Source organism: Aquila chrysaetos, chromosome 4, assembly GCF_900496995.4.
Source record: "Aquila chrysaetos chrysaetos chromosome 4, bAquChr1.4, whole genome shotgun sequence".
NCBI lineage: Eukaryota > Metazoa > Chordata > Aves > Accipitriformes > Accipitridae > Aquila > Aquila chrysaetos.
The window spans coordinates 18,712,432-18,733,760 of NC_044007.1; positions in this window are offsets into that span (position 1 = coordinate 18,712,432).

Sequence of the window (21,329 nt, forward strand, 5' to 3'; positions counted from 1 at the left end):
AAGAATGTTGATAACACTGATGTTTTCAATTGTTGCTAAGTAGCATTTAGACTAAAGTCAAGGATTTTTCAGCTTCTCAAGCCCAGCCAGCAAGAAAGCTGGAGGGGCACAAGAAGTTGGCACAGGACACAGCCAGGACACCTGACCCAAAGTGGCCAATGGGGTACTCCATACCATGTGACGTCACATCTAGTATAGAAACTGGGGGAGTGGGGGCGGGGAATCGCCGCTCCGGGACTAAATGGGTGTCGATCAGCGGGTGATGAGCAATTGCATTGTGCATCATTTGTACATTCCAATCCTTTCATTATTGCTGTTGTCATTTTATTAGTGTTATCATTATCATTAGTAGTTTCTTCTTTTCTGTTCTATTAAACCGTTCTTATCTCAACCCACGAGTTTTACTTCTTTTCCCGATTTTCTCCCCCATCCCACTGGGTGGGGGGGGAAGTGAGTGAGCGGCTGTGTGGTGCTTAGTTGCTGGCTGGGGTTAAACCACAACACTGCCACTTTTCCATACTGTAGTCTACCTTTCCAATTTGGCTTCAAGAATATATGTCAAAAACCTTATTAGTCAGGATAAACAGCTTCCACTGTTCTCCAGTTGTTCAGAGTCAGTTATCACAGACAGCAATCAGGTCCTTCAGCTACAATTTGCCCTTGGCAAATCTATGCTGGCTCTTCCCAGCCACCTTGGTTTTGCCCAGCAGCTGCCAGTGAACCTATTTTAAAGCCCTCAATAGGTTAACAAGGCTGTTGGCAAAGGCATAATTCCTCATCTCATCAGTCATAGCATATCTCTCCCCGGTAGTCTTAATTCCTCAGAGAGAATGCTATAGTCAGAAATGCCAAAGCCTTGCCTGCAATATCATGCAAACAACCAGGCACTGACTCACTGCATCCATCTGCTCATATGTGAGTCCTTCCCTTTGACAGAATTGAGGAGCTCCCTGAGCTGCCACGTTGTGTGCTTTACTGCCCAGAAACCTATAGTTACTCTTGATAAACTCCAGGTCTCCATTGACAGTATCATTGATGTCCACGCATATGAACAGTAAGGGGCAAGAATCTGAAAATCAAATGAACCTCAGCAATTTCTCTTCAACATCCCAGATCTGAGCTCCTGACAAGCAATAAGCCTAGCAATACAGGAAGTCTGTTTGGGAGACAGATGCTGACCCCTGCAGAAGGCTGTCTCCAGCCACTACCATCTGCTGCTTCTACTTGATGCCAGTACATGGATCAGGCTCAGCTGGTCTGAATGACTCCCCTGAGGAAACATGTTCTTCCTTATACCTGTTGTATATACCTACTTCCTTATACCTATACCATATGTTCTGCCCTATACCTGTTTTAAAAGTGCGCATCTGGAAGTGGAGAAAGAAATACCTTCCTTTTTGCCAGAAGTCACAATCTTCTATGATCTCCCATTTAAGGACACTCAGCTCTCCACTAGTTTAGTGTAGCCTCTAGATGTCCCATCTTCTGTCCAGTGTGACACCCGGTCTCAGGGAGAAGCACCAGGCACAGCCCACAACCTGAAACCGTGACAGCTACCTCTGATGCACTGGGACAGCTGCTCCAGCCAGGCCAGGGACTGTCTGTTGTGACACAGAACCACCATAGTTGTGCCATCTCTGTTAGTCCTCTGGAGCCTCAGGCACCACCTCTTCACTGTCCCCTTTCACACAAGCCATTAAGTGCTGAGTCCCTCCTTGGCAGCCCTATTTGCTGAACTTGGTATATCTGACTAAGTCAAGAACCACTTTGAAATTTTATGTCGGATGCTTCATTTTGGGCCTGCATATGTGTTTGTTGTGGGTTGACCTTGGCTGGCTGCCGGTTGCCACCAACCTGCTTTATCAGTCCTCCTCTATCAATAGGACAGGTGGAGAAAATATGACAAAAGGCTTGTGGGTCGAAATAAGGATGGGGAGATTCTTTACCAATTACTACCATTGACAAAACAGACTCGACTTGTGGAAATTAATTAAATTTATTGCCAATTACTTGTAACAGAGTAGGAAAGTGAGAAATAAGAACAAAACTAAAACACTTTGCCCTGAACTCTCCCTTCCTCCCAGTTTCAACTTCCCTCTTAATTCTTCTACCTCCTCCCCACCTCAGTGGTGTAGGGGGACAGGGAATGAGGGTTGTGGTCAGTCCATAACACTTTGTCTCTGCTGTTCCTTCCTCTTCACACTCTTTCCCTGCTCCAGCACGGAGTCCCACCCACAGAAGACAAACTTCTCCAACATAGGTCCTTCCCATGGGCTGCAGTTCTTCAAGAACTGCTCCAGCATGAGTTCTTTCCACAGGGTACAGTCCTTCAGGAACTGACTGCTCCAGCGTGGGTCCCCCATGGGGTCACAGGTCCTGACAGAAAACCTCTTCCTGTGTGGACTACACTCCTTGAGCAACAGTTGCTGCCAGGAGCCTGCTCCAGGGTGGGCTCTCCACACGGTCACAGCTTCCTTCAGGGCACATACACCTGCTGTGTTGTGGGATCCACCCTGAAGAACATGGAGGACATCTGCTCTGCCATGTTTCTCCATGGGCTGCAGGGGGACAACCTGCTTCCCTATGGTCTTCTCCATGGGCTGCAGGGGAATCTCTGCTCTGGCACCTGGAGCACCTCCTCCGCCTCCTGTCGTGTCCCAAAGTTGGAGCGACTCAGGTTCGTGGATTTCCTTTGTCAGAATTAAGGTGAAACGACACCAGGGGAGTTCAAAAAACATTCAACATTTATTCAGCCTAGCTAACCTTGCCCAAGTACACATGAACTTATCAATATGAACCTTGTAACGTGTTGTTAAGCCGCTGTTTGAAAAGAGAAGGGAGGTGTAGAAAAAGAAATGGAAAAAGGAACATGAAACTGTGTCAGAAGGAGAGCCCTCCCGTTGAGTCACGAGGTTCAGAGCAGACCCCCTTGCTTTCTGGACTCCTTCTCAAAGAGGAGCTCAGGGGTGGCTAGATCCACTCCTAGTCTCAGACTTGGTCAACGGTTTATGTTTAAAAGGATGAGGTGTAGGGACCGTGGAAAAGTGAGAAGGAAGGGGGCGGGGGGGGGGGCGGGTGGAGAGACAAGAGAAGGGTTTTACCAGTCCTGGGTCCAGTGTTGGTCCAGCCAGCGTAGAGATCCAGTTCCGGAGGGCGCGCACTGAGAACTCGTTCTCCCTTCTTTTATAGTATGTTAGTCGATGGTCTCGACATGCACAGTCCCGTTCCCAGGGTTCTCTGGAATCGGTCGGTGAGCTTTGCAAGAGGGGGTTCATTGCGGAGTTGCCTCTCTTTTTCTGCTGGCATGACCGCTTAAAATAGAAGCACAGTCCCATCTTCTGTGGGGCCTCCTCCTTCAGGCACATATGCTGTGCTCCTTCTCCTGGTCACTTAAGGTAAGGAATTGGGGCTTTGGAGAAGTGTGTTCCCACCCTCCGTGGGGCCCTCTCCTCTGGCCACATCGTCCTGTTCACAAAACTCCAGCATTTTTACAGAGGCCGTTTTCTTCACTAAAGTTCTTTAATGAATGTTTGAGACATTGACTGTAATTTGTCAGACCGTCACAACCACATACAGACTAGTGCCATCTCATTCACCTCAGCATAAGGAGTTCAAACAAGAAAAATAGATGTTAACTAAAATAAGCATTTTACCTGAAATGAAATATGAGCACTGTACAGGACAGTGAAGATGTCAGCTATTGATGGATTTCATCAGCTGTGGAGTCTATGCACACTGCCTTAGTGTACCAAGGAGAAACACCATCCCTCTGAGATGTTTTCTAAAGTTACAAAAGTCGCAAACACAGAAACAGAATTCTGCAAGGTAACACTAAAACCTCCAGCTGTAGGGCAGATGAGAAACTAGATGCATAAACTAATGGAAAGTTGAATGGCTCCATTTTAATCCCTTGCAAGTAGCTTGACATTATATACCAGAAGTTTATAATTCCAAAAAGACTTCACACCTATAGAAAAATATGGTAAAATTAATTTTTTTGTTTCTTGTTTTCAATGTGGACAGAAAAAACCCACTCTGCTTAAGACACTTTTATCAAGTAGAATAATAGTCACTCTCGAAAACTATTGGGAAGACTTGGCATATGTGAGAAGATGAAAGGCTCAGAAGAATAAATAACATTTGCTAAATATTGGTAAAAGTTACAAGAGGGAAGGGAGGGGGAAGTTCAGAGTTATGGCATTTGTCTTCCCAAGTAAATATTATGCATGATGGAGCCCTGTTTTCATGGAGATGGGTAAACATCTGCCTATCGATGGAAAGCTGTGATTCCTTATTTTGCTTTGCTTGTGCACAGAGTTTTTGTGCCACATATTAAACTGTATTTATCTCAACCCACAATTTTTCTCACTTTTGCTCTTCCAATTCTCTCCCCCAACTCACTGAGGTGGGGAGGGAGCAAGCACCTGTGTGGGGCTTAGCTGCCCGCTGGAGTTAAACCACAACAACTTCTCAGCTGGCTACATTATGCTTTGAAAACTTGGAATGCTTATATCTTCCACAGACAAGAACAGAGACTTCTTTTCCTCCAGCTTCTAAATGGGATAAGATTCAAACAGCTATTTACATTGCACAAAAAAAATTAATTTGGTATTGGTTATTAGAAATCTTCTGCATCAAAAGATGAGACTATCCCACATAAATGGAATTATCACCGTGATGCATATTCTGAATAAGCAACTTAAAGTACTAGGCAGCAAGATGTATTTTTCCTTATGAATATGATTACAGCACTGAATTTCACACATAGAATATATTATTGCATATTAGGAACTCTCACAAGATCTTGCAGAGTAGTTTCCTTCTCATTTCTCCCTATTAATTTTTGTTCTGTTTCAATATGTCACAAGAGGTACATTCCCAATTTTATGGCATTAGCTTTTGAAGTAGGGTAATGCATGTGGAGGCTTGGTGCATTTTTTTAGACACAGAGTAAAGATGGGTGCAGGCCATGAGATTTTAATGAAAAAGGAATTAATACTTTCTTAAACTTCTGAAGTGTTTAAAAACATCATTTTGATTTGTTCTATTCCTTATGCAACAATGTTTTTCTCAACTACAGCCTTTTACATCCCCTGTTTTGGTACCAGAGGAACTCTGATAAATAGCATTCTGTAGCGGCATGGAATTAATAATTTACATCAAAATTACATAATTTATAGTATTTAGATCAACATATTAACTAGATAGAGTTTTAATAATAATAAAAACAATCAACCCAAATACCATAAAAAAACTTAATATAGAAGAATATAGAAGAATGGGAGTTACCCTACCCATTTAATTGATTTGGTAATGTGTAGACAACATTGGCATTTTAAACAAGACAGTAAAAGTACACAAAGTTCATAATTACAAAGACCAAAATAAATGTTATTTAATAATGGAGCTTCAAGTTTTTAATTCAGCAATTAAATTGCATTTGTTAAATTAACAATTCATTATCTTAAAATACACACCTGAAATCAGTGCAGAATTACTGAAATGTTCAGACCTTCAGATTCCAGATCCTTTAACTCCAGTTTGCTGTGGCACATACAGGGCTCCTCTAGAATCAAACAAAGTATCATTCTCTGAATGACTTTCAATAGAAGGATAGTGAAATAAAGTATTGTCCTTATTTCACACAAATGCCTACTACACAGCACTAGCATATTATTTACACCAGAGTTTAATAACCTACATTTCTTTCTGTACTTTTTTACTTTTAAATGAAAAAATCTTTATTAAAAAAGCATCCCAATACATCACTGTTATAGTATGATTTCTATTATTGTATCACATATTTCATGTGATAGAGGAATGGGCTAAACAGTTTGTGAAATGTGAAAAATATTGGCCATTTGCCATTTCATTATTTCTCGTATCTGTATGCCTGTTTTCATTTTAAAACCTTCATTCACTCTGAAATTGACACTGAATGACAGGACTGAATAAATATATGTAATCCATAAGGATGAAGATCACATCAGTACCAAAAAAATGTGGAGAAAGAGATTCAGATTAGAACATTTCACTGAATTCAGAAAGGAAGTAACACTAGACTGGATTTCACTGAACTGAAAAGAACCAGCTGAAAAGTTTAGGTTATCTTCTTATCAAAGGCTGTTGACCATTAGGTTCAATCTTATGCAGGTTTGAGTATGAACTCTGGGAACTTCTGAGTTTAGGAAGTCACACCTACCTTTATGGAAGAAGTCTCTCTGCTAAAAGAGACAAAAAAAGTTGTCTGAAGATTGTCTTACTGACCTTTGGGATGAATTTCACATAGCTCAAGCCTGCTTGATGCTTGCCAAGAGTAAGGTACTGCTAATCCCTCCTGGACATATGCTGGTTTCCTCTTTTGCACCAACTCCAGCTCTCACCCTCTTTTACACCAACTCCAGCTCTCATTTGTCTGATTTAACTAAGCCAAAGAAACAGAGAAATGAAGTCATTAGTTTATGGCCAAGTTAGCAATCTGAAGTTGCTTCACTGTATGAACACATAAGAATTCGTGCTGAAACAAAGACAGCAAAAAGACAATATACACCTAATAAACACCTATTAGACTAGCTTTTATTGAACAGGTAGTTTCACTCTAGCAGAGGTGAAGTTTGTATTTCATTTTTTAAACAGAGAATTAAAATTACTGCTCTGATAAAATTTTAAGGAAGTCTTAAATATTTTAGAGAACTTCTATATGCATTTAGATCAGCTCTGTTGCAATCTGGAAGAGAAAGATTATACTAATAATAGTTGTAAACATGGCTTGACCTACTAATGTTTATTTAGATATTCCACACAGACACAGAATATGTGTGAACTTATATTTCAAGAATTCAAAATCTTCCTTTATGCTTCATAGGTCCAGAATTCTCTTTATCCACAATCTTATATAGCCATAACAGAAAAATCTGTTTCCCATTTACATTTCAATAGTGCTTCATAAAAACCCACACCCAGCAAAAGCTAGTATTACTAGTATTTGCAATACCTGAACATGTGTACACTTCTATAAAATCACACGGAAAGTTCAGTTACAGCAGTAAAATACCCAAGTGCAGATTGACACACTGTTGGCAGAGGCTCCAAAAGGCTAGAAGGAATGAGATAAGATCACAAGACAGTGACAGCTAAGCAAAAAGAAGCTCAGATCTAAACCAGAGATACCTATTGAAGATCTGCTAAGAAAACTTAAGCGAATACAGCAGGCAGTTCTGCTGAACTTTGCTTCAAGTCTGGATACATTTGCTCTGATCTTTTTCATGCTCATTTCCTTCCTACAGATACTTAGATGATATTTTTTACTTGAATTATCTCTCTTAAATGTTGTTTTAAGAGTGTTAGATAAAGAACTCACAGTAGAAGGGCACTGCACAAGATATACTAAATTCTTACTTGACACTTAAGGGTACTGTTCTTAGCATATAGACTTAAATAAAATGAGCCTAATAAAACTAACTGCACCAGTGCGCCTAAAAGGATTAATTTGTGTCAGTGCATAATTCAGTTGCAAAAGAGCATGAAAACACAGTTATATTTTGTGTAGAATGGAACATTTTTTGACAAGGAGTTAGTTATTTAAAGGAAATAAAGAAATCCATGCCTTCTGAAAATATTTTATTTCTCAAATAATTAGTTTTTGTCAAAGGCATAAGAAAACTCAAACTTAAGCACTGATGTTACTATATAACATACCACTTATTGCCTATGGAATTTAAATGTTGGGCAAATCTAGCAATGCTGAGAGTTTAACACCTTACAGAAATTTATTTATCTGGTTTTGTTGAAGCTTTTTGATGTAAAAAGCTAAAGCCTTTCAGATTTTGAATAATTTGACTATGACTCCACAATTGGACATGGTGCAAAAATTCTCATCTTGTGACTTCTCTCAAGGATGCTAATGGCTTGAGTGCTACACTGTGTTGGCCTTGCCTCTGATTTCAGAGAGAAAACTTTCTAGATAAGATAGCTATCTCCTCTCATGTTCTACATAAAACACATACCATGTAACTTCTTACACCATCAACAATGAAGTTACACAGCTAGAAACAATTCTAATGTCTGAGTTTAGATACCTATTTTATTCACTTGATTCACAGCAAAGTATCCTAATTTTAAAGATGCTGTGATTTAATTGTAGACATTCTATTTGAAATAAACTGGTCCCTGAAAAAAAGTGTTTCAAAACACAAAATGTGAACTCTGTAAATGAAAAAAAAAATCTTTAATTTTAACAAAAAATACTGACAAAGGTTATTTTAAATGACTTTTAAAAAGTCACAGACCAAAAACAGAGTAGGATCAGCATACAAACCATTGTTCCTAGCTCTCACAAACCATAACTTCTACGTACAAAGTTTGGTCTCTTTGATCTACAAGAAAAAGCAAGAAATCTTGAAAGGCAGGTGAACCCTGTTAAAGACAGAAAAGTGGATAGATTTGATCAAATGGGCATTCCTGTTGAACAGGAACTTTGTCTCTGAGAAAATTACTCAAAATGTCCATGTAGGAGAGACAGATATTTTGGACCATAAAGGAATATGAACCCAGTGAGGAAGAGGGAGAAAAATGTGTAGCAGGACATGTTTAAAATGAATAAGCCCTACAAAAAACATAGTTGACACAGGGAAAAAAACCTGCAAGTTTGAAGGAGGATGGCAATCCAGCTCTTGATCACAAACTTAAAGCCCCTTTACAAAAAGAATAAATAATCTGAAAATCTTTTTTTGAAGATGATGATCAACAAATCCTATCACTCACATAAATGAGAATACTACATTACCAGGTTAAATTAGCATATGGCATTATGATAAATTATGTTATAACATGGTTACAAGACATGACAAATTTTGAAAAATTGCCTGTAATTATAGTCAAAATTAAAACAGGGCCAGCAAAAGAAGAGTTAAAAGAATTGAAGATTATTTCAACAGTCTCAAGGAATAAAAGATATTAATGTAGGGATCATAAATTGAAATATTCTGCTTAAATTGATTGCTTCTTCTAAAGAAGAAATCTTAAGTCTACCTTTCAGAATAAAAATTGGCAGGATTTGTAACCAAAATTAACTAATTAAGGAAGTTACATTGATCAGTTCAAATCAGCAAGCAAGTATCAACAGCAAATTAAATCAGAAACCCGTTTAAAAAGAAAAGAAGTATATCTGTATATAATGGAAATATCTGTATATAATGGAAATTCCAAATAAGTCAAACCTACTTTAACTTGTTCCTTAAAAATAAAAGACAGGTACAGTTTCAAAATTAAATTGATGACTTTGAGTTATCTGAATAATAGTCTGGCAGAAAATCTCTTTTATTTCAGCTGGCTCCACAGAGAACAGTTACGCTAATTTACACCAAAATCTATCCTGTAAGCAGCCAAAAAGTAAGATTAACAGAGCAAAGAGATTAAAGGAAATAGGACTCTTAGAAAGGATAATACATCTGTAAATTAAGAGCTTTTGACAAACAAAATATTATTGGTTTTTTTGAAACTTGCATATTAATGCATAAACTGAGAACTTACATGTAGTATATATAGATTTCAGTCACGCAGTGAAGTTTAATTTATAATAAGGACCTCAAAAATGAAAAATATCATGAGTTAATATCTTGATGAGGGATTTTTAATAAAAGAAAGTGTTCTGAAAATGGCAAGCTATTGCTTTTGCATTGGAAGCATGTGCTGATGAGGAACAAGGGGAACTTATCTTAGGCCCAGTCTTATTTAATATCCTCATTAATGTTCTGGAAGATGTGTAGGACAGTGCATGAATTTGATTCATGGGTGATGCTATATTGAAAGGTGGAACACTTACAAGAAAGATAAATAATCAGTTCCAGAGAGATTAGACATATAACTGGAGACTACTTAAGATTCACTAGGGAAGAATCAAACTAATGCAAAGAGGGAAGCAATCCACACCTCACAAAATTAAAGAAACTATAAATTATTTAAGAAATTATTTAACAATGTAGAAGGAATATTCTGGCAGTAATTTTAAGGTTTAAAAAAAAAAAAAAGGCATTAAGAAAAAATTCTTGACAATGAGATCTGTGGGGTGTGAAGTACACTCCCAGGAGAAAGGGTAGATATTCCATCACTTGGAACATTTCAGAGTAGGCTAGGAAGAATAGTAATGAATGTACAATAAAGAAAAATCATTCAGTGTGAGGTAAAATGACTTAAAATTGCTTATTTTAAGCTCTGATTGAAATGACTATGAATTAATGATATGAAAACCAATTAACTGAATAATTTGTAGTTACTGCCTTTTCACTCTCACCTACATCTGCTATACCACTACTCTAGATAAAACTTACCTTTTCTTTATATAATTTATTAGTATATAATGTAAAAATAAAAGGCACTTATCCAGCCAGTTACCCACTAAAATAGTATTTTCTTTCTTCTGTCAATTAACTGTATGACATTTATTGGTTTTAAACAAGATGGCTGAAAATTTTTCAGTCTGTCATTTATCTATAGATATGCAAGATGTCAAAATCTCAAGAGAGCATCATTAAAATAAGAGCTTCCTCTCTTTTCAGAAAACCACTATTTTATAACATTTTGAAAGCTAGGGGGTTTGTTAAATATATAGCATCACAGCTAGTCAGAATCACCAACTAGAACCATGAAAAGAAAACATAAAAAATGTGTATTTTACTTCTGCTCAGAATTGCTTTTCTGATGATACCTTGATAATTTTAATTTTGACTTACAATATTTGCTTAACACTTTCAATTGAAAAAAGTTGTCATGAAATCCATTGAGTTTTCATGGTTATGAAGAAATTTCTTTCTGTTAGGTTGAATAATTAATAAAAAGTGTTTATTGTAAGATTGTAAAAACATCAGGAAAGTTTTTCTCCATCTCAGAAAATCTAACAACTTGCCAAACTTAAACCATCATAAACTTAAAATTACCACATTTGAGAAACACTGTTTGGAAAGGACTGAAACACAGTATAACAACCCTACCACAAGAAGGTCAGGGGAAAACCAAAGGACAAAACACTAGAACTGCCCTCAGTTTCTGCAATACTGACATGAAAACAGCATTAAAAAACTCAACAAAATGCTGCCAAATGTGTTTAGTGTCATTGAATAGAGATGAGAGGAAATGCTCAGTCATAGGTATTTTTGTGCTTGAATTAAAACCATTAGTGAGTAGCTGTTATCATTCAATCAAAGTTCTCTTCAGGTTCTTTTTTTTTTTTCTTGGTTATAGCTGATTTTATTAGAAAGTATTAATTTCACTTCCGCTGTTATCTTAACACTGTAATTAGATTTGCTGAACATTGCACACATAATTTTCTCAATCTGTTAGTGATAGGGAAAGGAGTACCCTTCCTGACAAGTGTAGTCCCAGTATGTAAAGCAATATCTATTTATTTATTCTTGTAAAGTGACAACATAACATTACTAAAGTAAATTATTATTTAAAATATTTTACAGGTGGCAAGGTGCTATATGTTTTATAATTTCAGTGACCCAAGTGATAAATTGGATTGTCAAGTGAGCACTTTATGCTGCATAAACTCAGGACATTAGCTAGCTGTAGTACTACTAACCCTTTGTTCATGATTTAGAAAATATGGAATAACACTGAAGAACAGATTTTGTAACAGAGTTACAGTAAAATGTGGTTTTGTTCTGAAAAACATTTGGAAAAAGTACACCCATGCATTTGATATCAAAATCATTGAATATTGGGGGCTAATTAGAGTTCAGTAAAATGAAGGATTTTTTTTTTTTCATTTCATGATGAAATGAAAACTCTCACAAAAAATCCCTTTGTTTCACTGACACTTATTATTATTGAGAATCAGCCAATATAAACAGGTTGCTCAGCATGTTATAAATATCTTTTTTAAGAGTGACATCCAAAGGAATGTGAAGGAAGAAAATCCATGGTTTAAAATCCAGATACTGATTTATAGTCACTAACCCTACTGTCGGGATAATCATTAAGTGCAATGAGTATTAACATACACAATATTCAGACAGCAAAATATATTCAGAAGAGGTCTATAGTTAGTAATAAACAGGAATTATGGTACTCCAGTGTCCCTGCTCCAATGGACCTTATTGGTGGTGCCTTTCTCAGACATCCTTCCCACCCTGACCAGAGCCCAGGACCCCATTCCAGACCCATGGGACCTCTAGCTCTTGCCCCAGTGATGCCACAGCAGGGCCAGTCTCCAGCTCCCTGCAGGCCTGCCCTGCCTGGCCATGGGCCCGGCCAAGGCAGGCCCATCTGCAGGCCCACATCCCGGGCCAGCCTTGGTCTTTCCCTAGGGAGGTGCCCAGTGCCTCAGGCTGGAGCTGCCTATGGTGCCTTCCTGCTGCCTGCTCCTGGCTGAGGTGGTGGGATGGGCCCTGGCCACCAAACCCTGCCCTGCTTCCCCAGGGGAGCCCCAATAACACCTGGCCCCAAGGGAGCCACGGTCCCCTGTAGCACCCTGACATTAATAACCTTTATTTTGAGAACTGTGGCTTGTTTCGTGAAGAGATATTTTCTTCCAGATAGTGCATCTTTACTTTTAAAAATGTGTGTAATTATGACAAAGCTTTTACTGAATTACGTTGCAGAACAAAGAGTGAGAAGGCAGTGCATTTCAAATTACCAGAAATGAAAGCAGAAATTTGAAAACTAGTCACAGGTCTTTTTCTTTTACATGCAGTTTTTCAATGATCTTAAAACCAGCAAGATTTTCAAAGTAAATAGTATTTAAGGTTTTAAAATGCTTAAACTGATTTCTGAAATTCAGATTCGCCATTTAATAAGTAACATACTTACACTTTTCCCAATTTTGGTCTGTCTACTTGCCTATCCAACTTATGAAAAACAACTCACATTAGCGACAGGTGAGAGAGAGCTTGACAGAGGATCACAGAAGGGTTGCAAGATCTTGATCTTGGGATCATCTAGTCCAACACCCTTCTCAAGCAGTCACCTAAAGCAGGTTGTTTGGGACTGTGTCTGTTCAAGTTTTAAATATCACCCAGGATAGAAACTCCATAACTTACCTGGGCAACCTGCTACAGAGTTTCAGTGGCCTCAGTAAAAAAAGTGTGTTCAGATAGAATTTCATTATTTTTAATTTGTTCCCTTTGCCTCTTGTTCTGTCACTGGGCACTGCTGGGAAGCATCTGGCTCCATCTTCTTCAGTCCTGTCCCCCCATCAGGTATTTATACACATGGATAAGATCCCCCTGAGCCTTCTCTTCTCCAGGCTTAACATCCCCAGGTTACTTAGTTCCTCCTCATCTGAAAGATGCTTCAGTCTTTCAGTCATCTTTGTGGTCCATTGCTGGACTTGCTCTATATTTTTCTTGTACTGAGGATCTAGTATCTGCCCTGGGGATCAGGTCAGTCATGGAGGTGAGCTGCTCCAGACCTGGCCCGATCTGCAGTGGAGTGGCAGTTCTTAGTGCACAGCAGGGTTTGCTGAGGCAGGGAAGTACCAGGGCAGTGGAGAGACCCTCCAGGAGCCAGAAGCTCTCACAAGAGGTGCTGATGAGACCTGGGCATTGCCAGAGCAATGGCAGCCACCTCCACACTTATAAAAAGCAGCCTAGGGAGCACTAGCAACCAGGAGTGCTGTGAACAGAGCAGGCAAACAGAGCATGACGCCTTAGCCAGGGTGTGGTGTGGCAGTTTGCGTGGAAGTCACCCTACCAGCTTGAAAGGTCAGTTCAATTAGCAGTCATCACCCTCTCAAAAGGAGCTTAGCTACGGTATCCACACAGCAGAATACTATGTCCTCTGCACTCACCAAAATGGATGTGGCAACCCAGACAGAGCTCCCAAGAAAACATGTAGCCAGGTCTCAGGCTGCAGGGCATGCCAGAGCTTTTCACTTGTAATGGATGGCAGTAGTGAGAACAGCTGTGTGAGGTGTGACCAGGTGGATGATCTACTCAGCCTGGTGGCAGAGCTACAGGAGGAAGTAGAAAGGTTAAGGAGCATCAGGGGGTCTAAGAAAGAGATAGACTGGTGGAACCATGGTCTGCCCTCCTTGAGACATAAACAGGAACAGGCACCAGAAAAAAAAAAAAAAAACCAAGATCAAGGGGACCCTATATCATCCCCCTGCCAGGCAGAAGGCAATAGCTTAAAGGAAAGGAGTGAATGGAAGTAAGTCCATACTCAGGTTGGCAGGCAAACCCCCTCCTTGCCTACCTCACCTTCCCAAGTGCCTCTGTACAACAGGTATGAGGCTTTGGATGAGGAAGGCCAGTCAATGGATGATGTGGATGATGGTCTGTTTAAACCAGAGATGTTGCCAAGGTCAGAAAGGCCTACCCCCTGTATCATGACCACCTCAACGAGGAAGAAAAAACAGGTCATAGTTTTAGGTGATGCCCTTCTCAGGGGAACAGAGGGTCCAAAATGCTGGGCAGACCCTCCTCTTAAGAGGGTCTGCTGCCTCCCTGGGGCCCAGGTTAAGGACATCACTAGGAAACTTCCTAGCCTGGAAGAGCCCTCAGATTATTACCCGTTATTGCTTTTCCATGTGGGTGGTGATGAAGCCACAACACATAGTCCAAAGGCAATCAAAAGAGACTTCAAGGCCTTGGGACAGTTGGTAAGGGAATCTGGAGCACAGGTCATTTTTTCTTCTATCGTTCCAGTTGCCAGCAGTGACACTGAAAGAAACAGACAGACCCAGTCTATTAATACATAGCTCTGTGGCTGGTGTAACCTCCACAGTTTCAGGTTTTTCTATAATGGGATGATCGACACAGCACCAGGACTGCTGGTGTCTGATGGGATTCACCTTTCTCAAAGGGGGAAAAGAGTCTTTGTTCATGAGCTAGTGGGACTTGTTGACAGAGCTTTAAGCTAGACTTGAAGGGGGAGAGGGATAATATCAGGCTTGCCTGTGACAAGCTGTGGGACGACATGCCAAGGTTAGAGGGACAGGGTGCTAGCAAGGGCCCGCAGCCTGTTGCTCTAAGATGTGCTGGGTGCACTGGAGCACCCTTGAAGTCTTATGGAGATGAGCCAGGAGCTCCTGAGGTAATAGGAGCCAACAGGGAAACAACGATAATAAACCTCAAAGGAATTAAGGTGTGTTCCTCTAGGAAGGTGACACAGCAAACACTCCAGTTGAAGTGCCTCTACACCAATGCATGCAGCATGGGCAACAAACGGGACGAGTTAGAAGGCACTGTGCTGCTAGAAAGCTATGACCTAGTTGCCATTACTGGAACTTGGTGGGACAAATCCCATGACTGGAGGGTGGCTATTGATGGCTACAGGCTGCTCAGAAGGGACAAGCGAGGAAGGAGGGGCGGAGGGGTTGCCCTCTACGTCAAGAAATGGATAGATTGTGAAGAGCTGTCTCTGAAAAATAGCCATGAGCAGGTTGAAAGCTTATGGGTAAGAACTAGGGGTTAAGGTAACAAAGGGAACCTTGTGGTTGGTGTCTACTAGAGGCTGATTGATCAAGGGGAGCCTGTTGACAAAGCCTTCTTACTCCAGCTACAAGAGGCATTGCGCTTGCAGGCTCTCATTGTGCTGGGGGACTTCAACCAGCTGACATCTACTGGAAAAGTAGCATGGTGAGCTGTAGGCAATCCAGGAGATGTTCTTAAGCCAGGTAATAGACAACCCTACCAGAGGGGATGCGATACTGGACCTGCTGGTCACCAATGCAAGTAAGCTAATCGGTGACGTCAAGATTGGTGTCAGCCTGGGCTGCAGTCATCATGCACCGGTGGAGTTTGCAGTCCTGAGGAATATGGGTGAGGAGAAGAGTAAAGTCAGGACCCTGAATTTCAGGAAAGCAAAATTCCAGCTGTTCAAGAGCTCTCAATCCCCAGGTGTAAGAAATCAGGCAAGGAAGGCAAGAGACCGGCATGGATGAGTCGAGACCTGCTGGTCAAACTAAAAGGCAAGAAGGAATTGCACAGGCAGCGGAAGCAGGGACAGGTATCCTCAGAATAGTACAGGGACGCTGGCCGGTTGTGTAGGGAAGGGGTCAGGAAGGCCAGGGCGTGGCTGGAGTTGAACTTGGCAAGGGACACAAAGAAGAGTAAGAAGTACTTCTATAGGTGTGTCAGCCAGAAAAGGAAGGTCAAAGAAAGCATACCCCTCCAATGAACACGACTGGCAAACTGGTTACAATGAATGAGGAGAAGGCTGAGGTACTCAACAACATTTTTGCCTTAGTCTTGGCTGTCAACCTCTCTTCCCACACCTCTCAAGTGGATGGACTGCAAGACGGGGACTGGCAGAGCAAAGTCCTGCCCACTGTAAGAGAAGATCAGGTTTGTGACCACCTGAGGAACCTGAGCGCACATAAGTCTATGGGTCCTGACAAGATGCATCCCAGAGTCCTGAGGGAATTAGCTGATGCAGTTGCCAAGCTGCTCTCCATGATATTTGAACAGTCATGGCAGTCAGGTGAAGTCCCTGGTGACTGGAAAAAGGGAAACATTGCACCCATCTTTAAAAAGGCTGGAAAGGAGAACCCTGGGAATGACTGACCTGTCAGTCTCACCTCTGTGCCTGGGAAGATCATGGAACAGATCCTCCTAGAAGCTATGCTAAGGCACCTGGAGGATAGGGAGGTGGTTAGAGACAGCCAGCATGGCTTCACCAAGGGCAAGTCTTGCCTGACCAACCTCGTGGCCTTCTATGATGGAGTGACTGCGTCAGTGGCCAAGGGAAGAGCTACGGATGTCATCTATCTGGACTTGGACTTCTGTGAGGCCTTTGACAAGGTCCCCCCACAACAGCCTTCTCTTCAAATTGGAGAGAGATGGATTTGATGGATGGACTGTTTGATGGATGAGGAATTGGTTGGATGGTCACATCCAGAGGGTAGTGGTCAATGGCTCAATGTCCAGATGGAGATCAGTGATGAGTCGTTTCCCTCAGGGATCCATATGGGGACCAGTACTGTTTAATGTCTTCATCAGTGACATAGACAGTGGGATTGAGTGCACCCTCAGCAAGTTTGCAGATGACACCAAGCTGAGTGGTGCAGTTGACACACTTGAGGGACACGATGCCACCCAGAGGGACCTGGACAAGCTTGAGCAGTGGGCCCATGTGAACCTCATGAGATTCAACAAGGCCAAGTGCAAAGTCCCTCACCCAGGTCAGGGCAACCCCCAGGCTGGGGAATGAAGGGATTGAGAGCAGCCCTGCTGAGAAGGACTTGGGCGTACTGGTGGATGAAAATCTGGACAGGAGCCAGCAATGTGCGCTTGCAGCCCAGAAAGCCAACTGTATCCTGGGCTGCAGCAAAAGCAGCGTGGCCAGCAGGTCAAGGGAGGTGATTCTGCCCCTCTGCTCTGCTCTGGGGAGACCCCATGTGGAGTACTGCATCAAGCTCTGGAGTCCCCAGGGCATGAAAGATATGGACCTGTTGGAGCAGGTCCAGAGGAGGGCCACAAAAATGATCAGAGGGCTGGAACAGCTCTCCTGTAAGCAAAGACTGAGAGTTGGGGTTGTTCAGCCTGGAGAAGAGAAGGCTCCGGGCAGGCCTTATTGCAGCCTTTCAGTACTTAAAGGGGGCTTATAAGAAAGATGGGGACAAAGTTTTTATTAGGGCCTGTGGCAATAGGAGAAGGGGTAATGGTTTTAAACTAAAAGAAGGTAGTTTTAGACTAGATATAAGGAATACGTTATTTAGAATGAGGGTGGTGAAACACTGGAACAGGTTGCCCAGAGAGGTGGTAGATGTCCCATCCGTGGAAACATTCAAGGTCAGGCTGGACAGGGCTCTGAGCAACCTGATCTAGTTGAAGAAGTCCCTGCTCGTTGCAGGGGGGTTGGACTAGATGACCTTTAAAGGTTCCTTCCAACCCAAACTCTTCTATGATTCTATGATCTTTTTGTGGATATCAATTCAACACATTTCCTGGACCGCTTCTACTTGCTGATCAAGTCCACAACAGGACACTACCTGTAGCATTCTGACCACTGGAGCTGACATTTGACTGCCCGTCTGCTAGTTGGGTTTTGAAATTTGATTGTCACAGTATATGTGCCCTGGTTTCGGCTGGGATAGAGCTAATCGTCTTCCTAGTAGCTGGTACAGTGCTGTGGTTTTGAATTAGGTATGAGAAGAATGTTGATAACACACTGATGTTTTCAGTTGTTGCTAAGTAGTGTTTAGTCTAAAGTCAAGGATTTTTCAGCTTCTCAAGCCCAGCCAGCAAGAAAGCTGGAGGGGCACAAGAAGTTGGCACAGGACACAGCCAGGACAGCTGACCCAAAGTGGCCAACAGGGTATTCCATACCATGTGACGTCACGTCTAGTATAGAAACTGGGGGAGTGGGGGGGGGGGGGATCGCTGCTCCGGGACTAACTGGGCGTCGATCGGCAGTGGTGAGCAATTGCATTGTGCATCATTTGTATATTCCAATCCTTTTATTATTACTATTGTCATTTTATTAGTGTTATCATTATCATTATTAGTTTCTTCTTTTCTGTTCCATTAAACTGTTCTTATCTCAACCCACGAGTTTTACTTTTTTTTCTGATTCTCTTTCCCATCCCACTGGGTGGGGGGGGAAGTGAGTGAACAGCTGCGTGGTGCTTAGTCACTGGCTGGGGTTAAACCACAATCATATATATGATGCCACTAAATGATAAATAAATAAATATATAAATCCCTTTCTAATATGTAATGACTTCCAAAAGTGGTAGATGAACTTATTTTAGAAATCCTGGTTTTCAAAACCTGTATTATGATGCCAGTTTGTCTTGATTTTTCTTTGATTTTCCAATATAAAGTGTCCTAGTATGTGCCTTTTTCCTCTCCCCTTTATTTGTCTGTAGCTTGCATTCTCTTTCCTTTAGGAATTTCATTTTTGTCGACAGCTACACTTCCCGCTGTGGTTTGTCTCTACCCTGTAAAGAAAAACATTTGTTTCTATATTTAAGTCACTGGGCATTTAGGAAAGGTCAAGAAAGAAGATATCTGTTTCCATCTTCCCCAATGCTGTAGATCTCCTTCAGAAAAATTATTGTTGGTTTAAATGCTGCTTTTTTTCTTAGACTCTTCCATTATTCTTCACTGTTTGCTCCTACTAATTCACAAACACACAAAGACCTTATATTATGATTCAGTATAATTTTTCCAGTAGAGAAAAAGAAATACAAGGGAAAAATTTTACATTTATTTCCAACACACTGTTAGTGTCCAAACACCAGCCTACTGTATGCAGACATAGCCACCCCTGCACCCTCATATCCCTTCCTGTATATGCTTCCATTCCAGTATTGTTATTGGCATGTATGCATCAAAGAACTGGAAAACCACACTGTAGGGCAGAATTGTAACACTGACCTTCCAATACTGCACTATAATGCACTATAATAGTACAATAAAATAATATAATTTGAATAATTACAATAATTTGATTACTAGTACAATTAAAAACAAATTAGTTATGGAGACAGAGATGCATGAGACAGCCAACATACTGAACTGGGAGTGACTATTCATCCTGTTTTAAGCAAGTTCTAACAGGTTTATTTCTCATGTATTGTAAAAAGAAAAAAAAAAACCAAAACCAAAAAACCTAACCAAAATTGAAAGTAACACTAACACCACATGGAGACACTGATCACTAAGAAAGAAAGGAGTAAAGTTTATGATCAGGTATAGTAGTCTTTGCACATACATCTCATTGTGGGTGGAAAACCCAATCCCAGAACATCTTTTTATAATATGTGTAAGGGTATGTGGAAGGAGAGTGTCTGCTCCTTTAAGGATGAAGGATCTTTTTCAAGTGCATCAAGGGATAATAAGAAAAGGAGGAAGCCGTAAACAAGAACATACAGGGACACAAACCTGGGGGACAAATGATAAGGGAGACAGTGATGAGAACCAAACCTGCTCAGTCACACTAACTGATGAAGGTGTGAGAGGTTATCTGGTTGCGGACCTGATCAATTAGGAAACTAAGGGAAAAGGGGAAAACCAGAAACAAAATATACAGAGACACAGACCTGACAAAGCAAATGTAGAGACAATGACAAGAAACAAATATTGCTACTCACACTAATTGATGGGCTATCAAGAAACTACAGACACTACATCCAGGAAGATCAACTTAGACTTTGCAAATGATAAGATTATAAACCAGGGGAGACCCTGGTCTTCAAGGGGTGCAAGAATTGATAGACCTATCCTACACCTGAGGGGGTATGCTGGGGAAAGGGGAAACAGGGAGGAACAAAATAGGGGTAGGCAGAAAAGGTTATAAAAGGGGCTGGTCACATGTAAAACGGGGTTGTGCAGTACGGGTGTCTGACTGAGCCTTGCACCTGATCACTGCAGTCTGGTCCTATCTTCTTATTAAATCTTTTGTTGCTTATCTCTCTGTGTAATCTCACTCTTTATTCCATGTGAATGTGTGCTGCAATGACATTTTCCAGTACTGGATTCGCAAGGAGCAAATAGGAGTGCTTGTAATATTCTTCCACAGTTTGAAAATCCATATCAAATTATTACCTGTTTTTATTTGGATTAACCACCTGCCGGTACCTCATTAAAGAAGAGAATAATAAAAGTCAAACTCTAAGTAAAAGCATGAACAAAAAAGATGCATTTAAATGAATCCATGAAAATACCATGATCACCGCCCTAGAAAAGCATCCATAGAAGGGCCTTATTCCAGAAAAAAATCTTACAAAGAAGAGTTCTTTTGTCTTGACAACTGGCTGAATTCAGGTGAATGAGACAAGATGGAAATTGCAAATAACCTTGCCAATGAAATCTGTCAGTTCATTTAACTGTCACTTCTGATCATTTTATAAGTTTATATGTGAATATTCAGTATTTCAGTTGCAATTTTTAACAATCATCACAGACAATGGAAGGAACCACAGGAAAAAGTATTAGACTTCCCAAATATCTGAATGAGACTAAAACATACAGAATTAAAAAAACCAAGTGTTTTTTCTTAGACCATGTGTTCCAGGCTAGTGCTCTTGTCACTTAAAAACCCACACCTTACAAATAGAGTGATAAACAGGTTAAAAGTGATCAATATTTATAGACAGCGAGTCATGTCAATATTACAGAGCATAGATATCATTTAACAGTTATTCATAGCATCCAACTATATAGTAATTATGTTTTTAGAATGTAGGGAACAAATGCAAATAATGTATATATTCTCTATGTCACAATGTAATCAAAGATGATTAGATATTCGTTAAACAGCACTCAGTTAATCATCTGGTTTATATCTCTCACACCCAGTAAGGAACAGTGATTGCTATGTATACTGATTATTTCTAATACTCCACATAAAAAACAAAGGATGATATGCTTGTATATCAC